This window comes from Struthio camelus, chromosome 1, assembly GCF_040807025.1.
Source record: "Struthio camelus isolate bStrCam1 chromosome 1, bStrCam1.hap1, whole genome shotgun sequence".
NCBI classification, from domain to species: Eukaryota; Metazoa; Chordata; class Aves; order Struthioniformes; family Struthionidae; genus Struthio; species Struthio camelus.
In genome coordinates, this window is record NC_090942.1 from 112,850,454 (window position 1) to 112,861,249 (window position 10,796).

The following is a 10,796-nucleotide window of genomic DNA, read 5'->3' on the forward strand; positions in this document are numbered from 1 at the left end:
CTCGCAGCACCCCTGTATTGAGGGGAAGATTGCCTGAGCTCATGGCTATGCAAGCACATTGCCAGTGACCAGGAGACACTACCTCCTTTGAAACAAAGAGGAAGAGAACAAGACATAACACTGTCAAATATGTCTGCTGGGAGGCCAAGGGAGAGAGGGTATTATTGCTTTTTTAGGTCTTGCTCTTAAGCAACTAACCTTTCTGTTTTAGCTTTATATATGCTTAACTCATTGATTCATTCTGACAATTACATATTTGCAAAGTGCAAAGATTAAAAAGCACACCCAATAGCTAGGACAGCCATAGGTCATCTGTATCTTCTGGTCCCCTAATACAGGTTTTATTTCCAAGCAAGTCTATCACATTTCAGGGAGTCTAACAGAATAATGTTTGTAACCTTTCCAAAAACCTTCAAACTAAGATGCGATGATGTACTGACCCCTTGAAGGGGGAGGGGGTGACTGATATCATTTCATGAGACCACACAGAAATATTAATTGTCTGTGGAATCTCTCCTCGAGTCATTCAGCAAAACTCAAGTACTCAGAAATCCACCTTTTCGAAAAAATATGAGTCTTATTTTAGCTGCTGAAGATGATTTAACCCAGGACAGCTAATAAATAAATAAATAAATAAAATCTTCAAACCTTCATGTTGCGACTTCATCCTTAGTTTGAGAGAGCCCCTCATTGGCTTTGCTAAGTCAATTGAAAGCCCCACTGAATGAGGGAAAACTGCAACAAAAGTAATGAAATGAGAAGTCTTGTTCATTAGAGAATTATCCTCATCTCACTTTCACACAACCTTCAGCCTCCCAGTGACCCAAAAGCTGAAGGAATGAACCTTTCAACCATGTAGGCAGAAATGGGTGATGATCAAGGCATGTCAATAATCTCATACAGCTGGAACATCGCCCAGTCAACAGTGAACAGCTGTTCTCAGAATGACTAATCACACAGGAGGAGGTAGAAATGAAAATTCTCCATTTTCAGAGAGAAAGATATTGCTTCTCCTGACATAATCTCTTAGAATTAGTTTCTCCTTTTCCCTCTAATTTCACGACTGAAAGGCCTAGCCACAGTGCCTAAAGTGACGACCTGTCTCATACACGTAAGTATGAACTTCCGGTGTGGTAGCATTTTGCCCTCCACAGATTGTTTGACACCACTGTTCCACTCCAGATGTAGAAGGTTTCAGTGATCAGTGAATTTACTGCTATCAAGTACTCTGAAAGTCTTTGAAAGCAAAGGCACTTTATAGGAGTAGAATATTCTTTCTACTACTATTCAGTTACACATAGAATATAAGTTGATGCTAGGTTCTCAAAAATCGGAGTCCAAAGTTAGGAGCTTAAATCAATTGAAATTCATCAGTTCAGGAAAAGACGCAAAAAAGCCTAGAGCCAAAGAGGCTACAAGGTGGGTAGGTGCAATAGAAACTGAACCATGAGGTCCATCAGTAACGATGGAAGTATTCCTTCTACGCAGTCACAAATATTGAGATGGGGAGGGGAAAAAAAAGAAAAAGAAGAAAACAGAGAGAAACAGCAGAAAATACTTTTTTAAAATAAAAAGACAAATTTGTCCCTCTAAATGCAGTATCAGCTCCCAGATGCTTAAAGATAGTAGCAGACAGGATAACATCCATGAAGCAAAACAGAATGTAGCTTTCATCTTCTCAAGTTTTTGGAAACCTAGCCCATACCAGGACAAAATGGCTGGTATTTGCCTCTAACCATTCCTATTCTCGAGGATCACAGTTATAAACAATTCCCTGAATGGTACTCTTCAATCTGCAGCACTGATGAGCCCAAATCAGTTCCTGTGTTAAGGGCAAGTTCAAAGACTATTCAGTATTTGCTTGATAAGCTTCTCAGAGAGGTCATTAACTAATATAGTTAGTTATCCTCCTCAATAACATTTTCTGGACTCTTTTTTTGCATCAGGGTCCCCATTATAGGAAAGCTTTGCCAGCTGCCTGGGTGCATCAGAAGGAAAGGTATGCGTATAGCAGTAAGTTGATATGCACATATATTAGCCTGTTAAGGCTATGGGACGTTTGTGGTTAAAGGCTATCAGCAAACCTGAAACCAGGAAATGGTTTTAACTAGTTGAAGCATATAGCTCTTACAGGATTGCAGATAATACAGCTATGCAGTGGAAAACACAAGACCTAGGTCTAGTGAGAAAATTACTCTAGTAGGTGGCTTTGCATAGCTCTAAGAGATACTCATCTTCAGTATTTGAGCATGAGAAATAAACAAAACCAACCAGATGAGAACCTCAATAGTATCTCATCCTCCAAAGTTAACCGCTGCTGCTTACACCTGCTTTGCCATGTTCTTGTACCTGCCCCATGCACGCCGAGAGCTGGGGTAGAGGAGCTAAGCAGCCTCAGTGCTCTGGACGCAAACTGTTGTTGCACAGAGCATTAGCCAAGGCAGCTGAGATCATCACATTTAGCCCAAGATAACTATTCTTAAGACAATTCCTTCCAACAAACAACCTACAGAGTCTAAAGCAATACTGAAAGCCCTTTACTGGTACAGGAATACCACTCTACTACACTAGCAACGTTCCCTTAATGGAGGAACAACAAGACAGAAGCAAGCCTTTCTGTCATGACCTCCCTTCGCCTCAGTTGCCACCATCAATGAACTATTACCAAAAACCTGCTCCACTAAAAAGTGTTAACTTCATTTATGCTAGGTGATTTTGCCAGTCAGATGATGCTAATTCATATAACCCTGAACAAGACAGGCTTGTCCAAGTCTGCCATGTTGACACAGCTTTAAAAATCTGAATTAATGGCAACTTTGCAGGGGATCAGCTCCTGTCTAACACAGGACCCAAGGGCTCCAACAAACATCCTTAAAGCAGCTCTAAAAACCAGAAGCAATCCGAATTGCCTGAGGCCATCACAAGCAGCGAAGACAGACGTTCATCATGCAAAGTTTCAGGGAGGACCCAGGGTACCGCTGAGTGCTTGTTGGTGACTCCCTGGGCCCGTGGAACGGGGACAGAGGCACCTGCCGAAGACACCAGCAATCAGAGCTATAAAGAGAAAGAGCTCGCTGAAAGGAAGCTAAAATACAAAAGATGAAAATCCCAAACAGGAGACTCTCGGAGCCAACTTTCCATTTTTAAAGCAGGAATAATTCCGGCAGGAAGAAAATTCAACTGACTAAACCAGCAGAATAATGTCAGAGTGATCAGAAGAAAAAGAAGAAAGATAGAAGAAAGAAGAAAAAAAACCTCAGCTCCTCCAGCAGCAATGCCAAATAGCTCCTTCTTCCTCCGTAATGAAAGCAGCAGTGACAGTAGGGGAGAAGTAGTGAACATTATGCAGTGCCTCCCCAGCACATAGGCACATCTCACACACGTGCATGTGTCTCACTGTTAGAAGCTTTAGCTTTAGGAGTCCTGTCAGAACATACACAGAGAGCACAGCTCCCGTAGGATATAACAAAATCTCTTTTTTCCTTACTTTTCAGAAACTACTTTTACACTGCATGCTCTTTTCTCAAGTGTAACTTCTGAGTAATCATACAGAGCAAGAACAGTAAACCTCACATATAAGTACTGTTGCGCGTCTCAGAAGATCCCACTTTGGTAACATCGTTGGGGTAGTTAAGACACTTCAGTTTTTAGCATGAAAACATTACTCTTGTAGCACATATGCATGCACATGTGGATACTCATTTGGAGATGAAACACAAACTTTCTGGGACTGATTATAAACAACACCCCAGCCAGTGCTAGCAGTTATTCAGATAACACATGTACAGGACATTTCAAGAATCACATTTTTCAGCCACAAGGAAGTGAACTACAAGTGAAAGCTATGGTAACCTTATCTTCAAATAAATGTCACTTTATTTTTTGATGCCTAGGGTGTGTATGGTTTTTTTTTTTTCTTTAAAGATGATTTCTGCAATGCCAACTCCACTTAAAAAACCTTCCTGAAGTATTTGCTTACACGAAAACTATGGATAATGGGCTATTTAAAACAACCTATAGCCACTCTAGCCAATCTGTTTAGCTTAGGTGATCATCAGTATTTTAGAATTTCAGGTTACAGGCAGATAGTCATTGTCCGTCTAGAAATAGTGCTGTCAGTCTATCTTCAATTATCCAAGTATCCCTAATTCTTGGAAGCCTGAGATATTCCCTTCTAGGAAGAGAAATTAGAAGAAAGGGGAAAAAGGAGGGGGAGAGAAAACCATTCAGAGGACACAGTTCCTTTTGGACTTCCCATCAGATGCTGCTGAGGGAAGGGCTGGCACAGAATGAATATAGAAAAAGCCAAGCACTTTTTGGTTATACGTCTACTCTTCCCCGTGGGACATGAGAAAATACCTGTCCCAAGGAACAAGACTTCTCCTGAGAAAGGATGCATTTTGACAGTATTCTCAGCTCTAGAATATTTTAAAGTTCTCAATATTCCAACTGTATATGTATTTTGAGTTTTCAAAATGAAATACTTTAGTTTCTAAAGTTTTGTCTGCAATGAAAGGTTAACAATTTGAAAAAAGAGATACTCAAAATTGAAACAGAGCAACTCAAATGCCCTGAATTTTACTGCTGGTTGGAAGAGAGAGAACACTGCGGGTTTATAACATTTTTTTTAAAGCTTTCAGCTAATGCTGTGGAAGGAACATTTTCTGAAATCTCCAAAACTCTTACACATTGGGAAGGAGGGGGGGAGCACAACCAAATCAGTCACCATCCTACCAATATTATTCCAGAATAAAATCCTTTCAGAGATCTCCGAGAACTGGAACAATAGTTCTGAGTTGCAGCAAATCAGATCTGTCAACAATACTGGTGTTCTCTTTTCCTCCCTCCATGATGAATGCAGGGTGCAGATTCCGTAGTCCAGTATATAGTTCAAGGACCTTTGATTTAGCAAGTCAGGTTTCATTATCAGTCAGTCTTCCAAAGGAAGTCAGTTGATACAACTGCCTGCATACGTGCCCCAATTCATTTGACTATCTTGCAAAACTTCTGAATTTCCTGGGTAATTTCAATCAAATTTTAACAAAATGGTAACAGTTATAAAAAATATTTTGTCAGATAAAGTTGTGTACATCTATAGATGGTAGGGTAGAGGAAAGATAATCGCTCTACTGAGGAGAAGTTGCCATGTTAATTTATTACATACAAGGAAACCTATGTATTAAGCAAAATCTATAGGAAGTCAGACTTTAACTTTTATTGCCTATGGCACTACTTGTTTTCTACACACATGAGGTACTTGGATAGCACAAGAACAAGGTGAACAGATAGATGCATTTTTCAAGGCATCAGCATTACCTTTTTTATGTATAGCAGTAACTGTAGAATATAGTAGTAACTGTATTGATGCAATAATTCAACACATCTGCAATGAAAGCAACTATAACTGAGGAAATAATGGAAGGGTCCAACGAGCAACCTCTATTTGGATTTCATGGCATCCAGAGGCTTTATGAATGTTTTTAATAGGGAGATTTGGCTTAGAATACATGCTTAGTGTACATATAGGATATCTCAGGGAGTGATTAAGGAATGTAAGTCAAGATGATAATAGTAGTCACATCTCTGGCCGGTGTCTAGTCTTAGTTATCAACATGTTTAGAAAAGTCTATTAAAGTTTATTCTGAGTTAAATTTCCATGAGTTAAAATGGAAGCCATGCTTTTTCATTAGGTCATTATCCTCCAAGAAAATGTTATTTTACTAGGTTTCTGAATACATTGCAAGTAGGGGAAAACAAGTAGAATCAAAGGCATTTTCAGTTTATATTTCAACCTAAGAATCAGATTTCTGGAAAAGGTCCTTAATATTACGTTATAAGTTTTTCTAGAAGGTCAGATTTCATTTTATTCTGTATACAGGTTACTGGGTAAAGAAAAAAAAATTTGACTTTCGTATTCTATCAATACTTGTATTTCCGCTGCTGAAAAAACCACCAAGCTATTTTAGCTGAAGGCAAGGTTATCTAGCCATCCTCGATTTGGGGCAATCAGCCATCAAAAAACAATTCCTGGGAGTAAACACTACAGTTAGAGACATGCAAATAAATGCTAGAGTTATAAATAATAGTGCTACACATGAAAGAAAAACAAATCAAAGGGATTTCTACATGAAGCAAATCTGTATTATGCCTCCTACTGAGTTGTTGTTATATCTTCATGTACTCTGTTTGGGGGGTTTGTTTCTTTGTTTTTTTTCTGTAAGCAAAGCCAAGCCAAGCCACATGTTCCAGCAGGGTAAATCAGGTAAAGTCATTTGTATTTCTTTTAATTTTTGGAAACAGCCTACATTCCTCTGTGTCTTACTCTCTGCTCTAGTGTACCAGCGTAATATGTCTCTCAACCCAGAGCTCAAGATGATTTAATATAATTTAGTATTAAAAAAAGACTTGTTTAGTTTTAAATTGTGTGACACAGTTGAAGATGCTGCTAAAAGATTTAGATTCTGCTAAAAGAAAAAAAAATTAAACAAACTGTTACTAAAAATCAAGTATATTTTTCATATTAATTTATGACAAGGTTGCCTTTGGCAAACGGTCAACTATAAGGCTTGAGAGGTGAAGGAGCATTAGCCTGCTAAAGGCAATGAAGGTATGTTGATCTGCACCAGTATTTGATTTGGCCAAATATTTGGAAGGGACAATTACAGCTTAGAAACAGGAGGTCTCTTGCTTAAAGGGAGGGGCCTTGTGCAAAAGTTAGAACTGAAATGCTGCTCAGACAATAAGCTTTAGTCTTCCATGAACCTCAGTGAGGATTCATTTGGAGTAACATTTGGTGCTGTGCAGGAGACTAAAGATGGCCTATTCTTCAGCCAAGTTCAGTTATATTCTCCCATATTTAGGGCTCCCATAATGCCCATGGCTCTTGCTAACTATCTATAAAAATATATCTTTAATTCCCCCTCACACATACACACACACACACACACACACACACACACACACATTTCCCCCTCCCCCCATTCTAAAAAGCTAAAAAGAGGAATTACATAGGTACAGATATTGAACCCCTGCAGCGATCATTAGTTTCCCAGGGTGTCCTGGGTATCAAAGATTAGATCCAACACATATTAGCATTAACCTCGTTGAAGTTTAGAGTCATTTCAATCTCAAGTTAAAAATCTTTAAAACATTAATTAGGAAATGTAAATATATTTGCAGATTCATACATGTCCTTCAAAAAGCATGTAATCAGTCATTTCAGTTAGTACAGCTGCACTGTCAGAAATGCAAGAGTAGATTTCCTATAGAAAAGCACCTAAAACAAAAAGAAAGGATGACAGTAACATATACACACACATTAGGAGCCCTTTTCTCCATATAAGCTCCCTATCCATTAAAACTGTAATTCATGAACAACATCAGCAACAAAATAATACTCCTTAAAATTTTGCTAGAAATTGGAATACAGAGTGGACACTGTAAAATGAAATGCAGCAGAGTAAAGAAACTCTCTGCAGTCAGGCATAGGAGCCTCATAAAAGCTACAAAGTACCATAGACTGTACTGCCGTAATTTACTTGTCCCTCACTTTCTTTTTATCCTATGCAAGCAAAAGCGGCACTGGAAATTATAGAGCAGGCAAAGCAGAGCCACACAACTTCTGAGATGTGGCAGCAGCTTCTGTACTGAATTCTTACATTACATACATTACATTAACATTTCAAGGCCTCACAGATGAGACCAAATTCAGAGAAGTATGTATATGAGAGGTATATAAAGGAAAAATAGATGAGATCAGACCATCCTAAAGCGTACCCCAACTTGTTTCCACCCACTCAGAGTATCAGGAACTATAATCTAAACTGGTGTAGGCTACATACCAAGCAGACAAAAGTAGATATGAGAAACGTATGGTTTTGAGTGGCAGATATCTATTTTATGATATTTTCTGTTGCTCTCCAGTTTCTTTTTCCCCACATCTGCTCTTCTTGGCTCTTCAGACACAACACCTGGATATTTGGGAAGACTAATTTCAAAAAATGAAAAGGAGTTACTTGTGTTTCCAAGGGTAGGGGGTAGAGGAATCACTCTTCAGATGGCATATAACTCCCAGAATTCAGAGAAAGAATTAGGACAAAATGTCAGTTATTCGTTCATAAAAAGAAAGCAAAACATTAAGACAATTACTTCCTTAGTGATATCCCCATTCGACACAGAAAAATCAAATAAATTTGCACCCCTCAGTAGAAATTCATCTACTTATACCTATTACTGTCCCAAAAATTAGCATCCAGCCTTTTAGACATACCAGCCATATACCTTTACCTGTCATTACACCCTTGCAGACCGGAAAGAAGCTGAACAAGTAAACAACGAGAATTATGGTCTTTAAACCAAAGGAATGGAACTATATTATGGTCAATAGTGAGGACAGCAGGATCCAGGTTCCCTCTCCCAAGAAGGATAAAGAGACTGACCCCAGAGCAATTTCAACCAGTGTGAAGAGCCTTATGCTTCTCAAAACCAGACTCACAGAGAGCACACAGGACAAGGGCACTTCACTGCCAGCACAGCGACTGCGCATCTGCACCTCCGAATCACAAGCCCGCATATGCCACTTCTCCTCATTGCTATACCCTGAAGTCCTCATTCAAGCCACATTGTTGTTCAAGCTAAGGGGGATTACCATTGGGGACCTATACAGCAAAGAATTGGTGATCAAGCATAATAGACAAGTCATTACCCGAACCTAATAATTCTGCAGTAGAAACAAAATGATGTTCATGTTGATTTTTTTTCTATAATCATTTCATATTGATATAGAAAAGTTAAGATACTGAAAGAGTATTACTCACAAGAGGAAATTTCTCCTGTCCATTCTACGTACATGTAATTTTTAAGGAATGAGCCAAGGGTATGGAAATGAAAACTAATGAACTCCCTGCCAAATATTATAGATTCCCTAAGTTTAACGCCCTTTTCATAATCCGCCTCTCACAAAAATCACAGTGCAGGTTCAAACCTAATTCATTAACTGCACCTCTTTAGTTAAAGACTATGCAGCATGCAGGCCTTTTGCTTATTTTTTTAATTCAAAGGCCGAGTAGGACACTTAAGGTGTTTTAATAACAGCCCTATATAATATCTACTTTTTTCCAGTGTACACAGTTTGACTGTGTTTTTTGAAGGGATAAATAGAGGTTTTTGAATTCAGTGATCGTTAGACAAGTACAGCACAGTATTTCTGGGTTTTTTTAGAGGCAATATTGACCAAAGACTATTTTCTGCATAAAGTGACTCTTGCATATAGTCATAGCCTAGCACCAATACAGTATCGCTATCCATGTCTGACAGGCAGATTTTCAAACTGCATGGATCAATTAGAAAGTCATGGGCAATAGTCAGCAGGGGAAACCTCACAGTCTGTCTAAAGAATACAGTTTTCGGCAGCCCATGCTCCATGATGTACACTCATGATCCCCCTGTAACTCAGGGAACATAACTTTACCACTTGGAGACCATACTGCATTGTGGAATTCACTCTCACTGCCCAAGACACTAAAAATTGTTTGAAATCAGGTTTGTCAGCTCCATTAAGAGAAACAGACCTTCTCTCACCATCAAGACAGACCCATAAAAGGTCTTACGTAATGCTAAATACTAATGGCCTTTGCACTGCACAAATCCCAAAAGGCAAAGCCAGCAACCCAATTACTTTTTTTTTTTTTTTAAATAAAGAAAAAGTAGCCAACAACACTTTCTAGACAATGAAACTGTAAGCGTGCTGGAAGAGAGAGAGCTCTGTGCTTTGCCACTTGCCTAACTCTCATTCCCACTTACCAGTCTTACCAGGGCTTTGCCTAATACAGCATTTTGCAGCTGCTCAAAGTGCAGATTTCCCTCCCTCCCCACGTAGTAGCTGGGAAATGCTGGGAACCAGCAGCTGTGGAGATCGATGTTGGCTAGGCTGAGCAGAAACGCTAAGGCATTTCTCATCACAATTATGCAGAACCAAATGCCGTAGCTGTTAATCAAGCATAACTCAGTGGGAGCTTTGCTCAGCTGAGTAACAGAGAGTTTGGCTCATTCTAGCTGGAGGATTAGAGCAGCACAGCAGAAGCCATTCGGTTCTCAAAACGGAGATTAGCACCCTCTCTTAGCACACGGGAAAGCACCCTTCCCCTGTCTTCACCTCTACCAGTCCCTCTAACCAGGGGACTTCAAAAGGAAGGTGCATATGAATGAGTGATACTGAAAAAGCAGGGACCAAATCACAAAGGAGCACGGGGCATTCACTTTTCCTTTCTCTTATCCCAGCTTGCATGCTTATAAACTCTCTTCTCCTCCTGCCCTCAATAGCTGGAAAACGACAGCATTTAAGTCCAATCTGAAGCATAATCCTAGCATACTTTCTAAAACCCTTGTGTAGCCTCCCAGCCATACAATGACCTGTGGTCAGTTTGTTTCCACTATTGTGATCCTTCTCCTAGGAGGCTCTGAGTGATCCGGGTAGCTAACGTCCTGAAGCCTGAGGTCTCTGCTCTTGCAAAACTCCAGTCAATGTAGAGAAACTAGTTAATAGGGGGGGGAAAAAAATAATTTACCAGTTGAAAAAAAATTAAAACTTTTTTTAAAGTTATATTCATTTGTCCAAGTGAGTGGATAAGGTGCTCAGAACAGGTGCATCCTGAGCAGGAGAGGACATCATGAGAAAGTATCCTAGGCTGGAAAGAATATACTGCAGACACAAGTGCTAACCATGCCATGGTGTGCTTTCTCTAATGTCACATTACTCTTTCTTCGGGCTCCTTGGTTACTCAAAGAATCACTTTCTC

General features: G+C 39.5%; 1 protein-coding gene across 1 annotated transcript in view; it reads right to left on the minus strand.

Moving 5' to 3' along the window:
• The window catches only part of NRIP1 (nuclear receptor interacting protein 1), a 126,975-nt gene extending 119,033 nt beyond the window's left edge, over positions 1–7,942 (minus strand). Inside the window, exon 1 of the mRNA XM_068910945.1 lies at positions 7,842–7,942. The gene's annotated coding sequence lies outside the window, so the exon portion shown is untranslated. The remainder of the gene's footprint in view (positions 1–7,841) is intronic.
• Between the last annotated feature and the right edge of the window lie 2,854 nt (positions 7,943–10,796).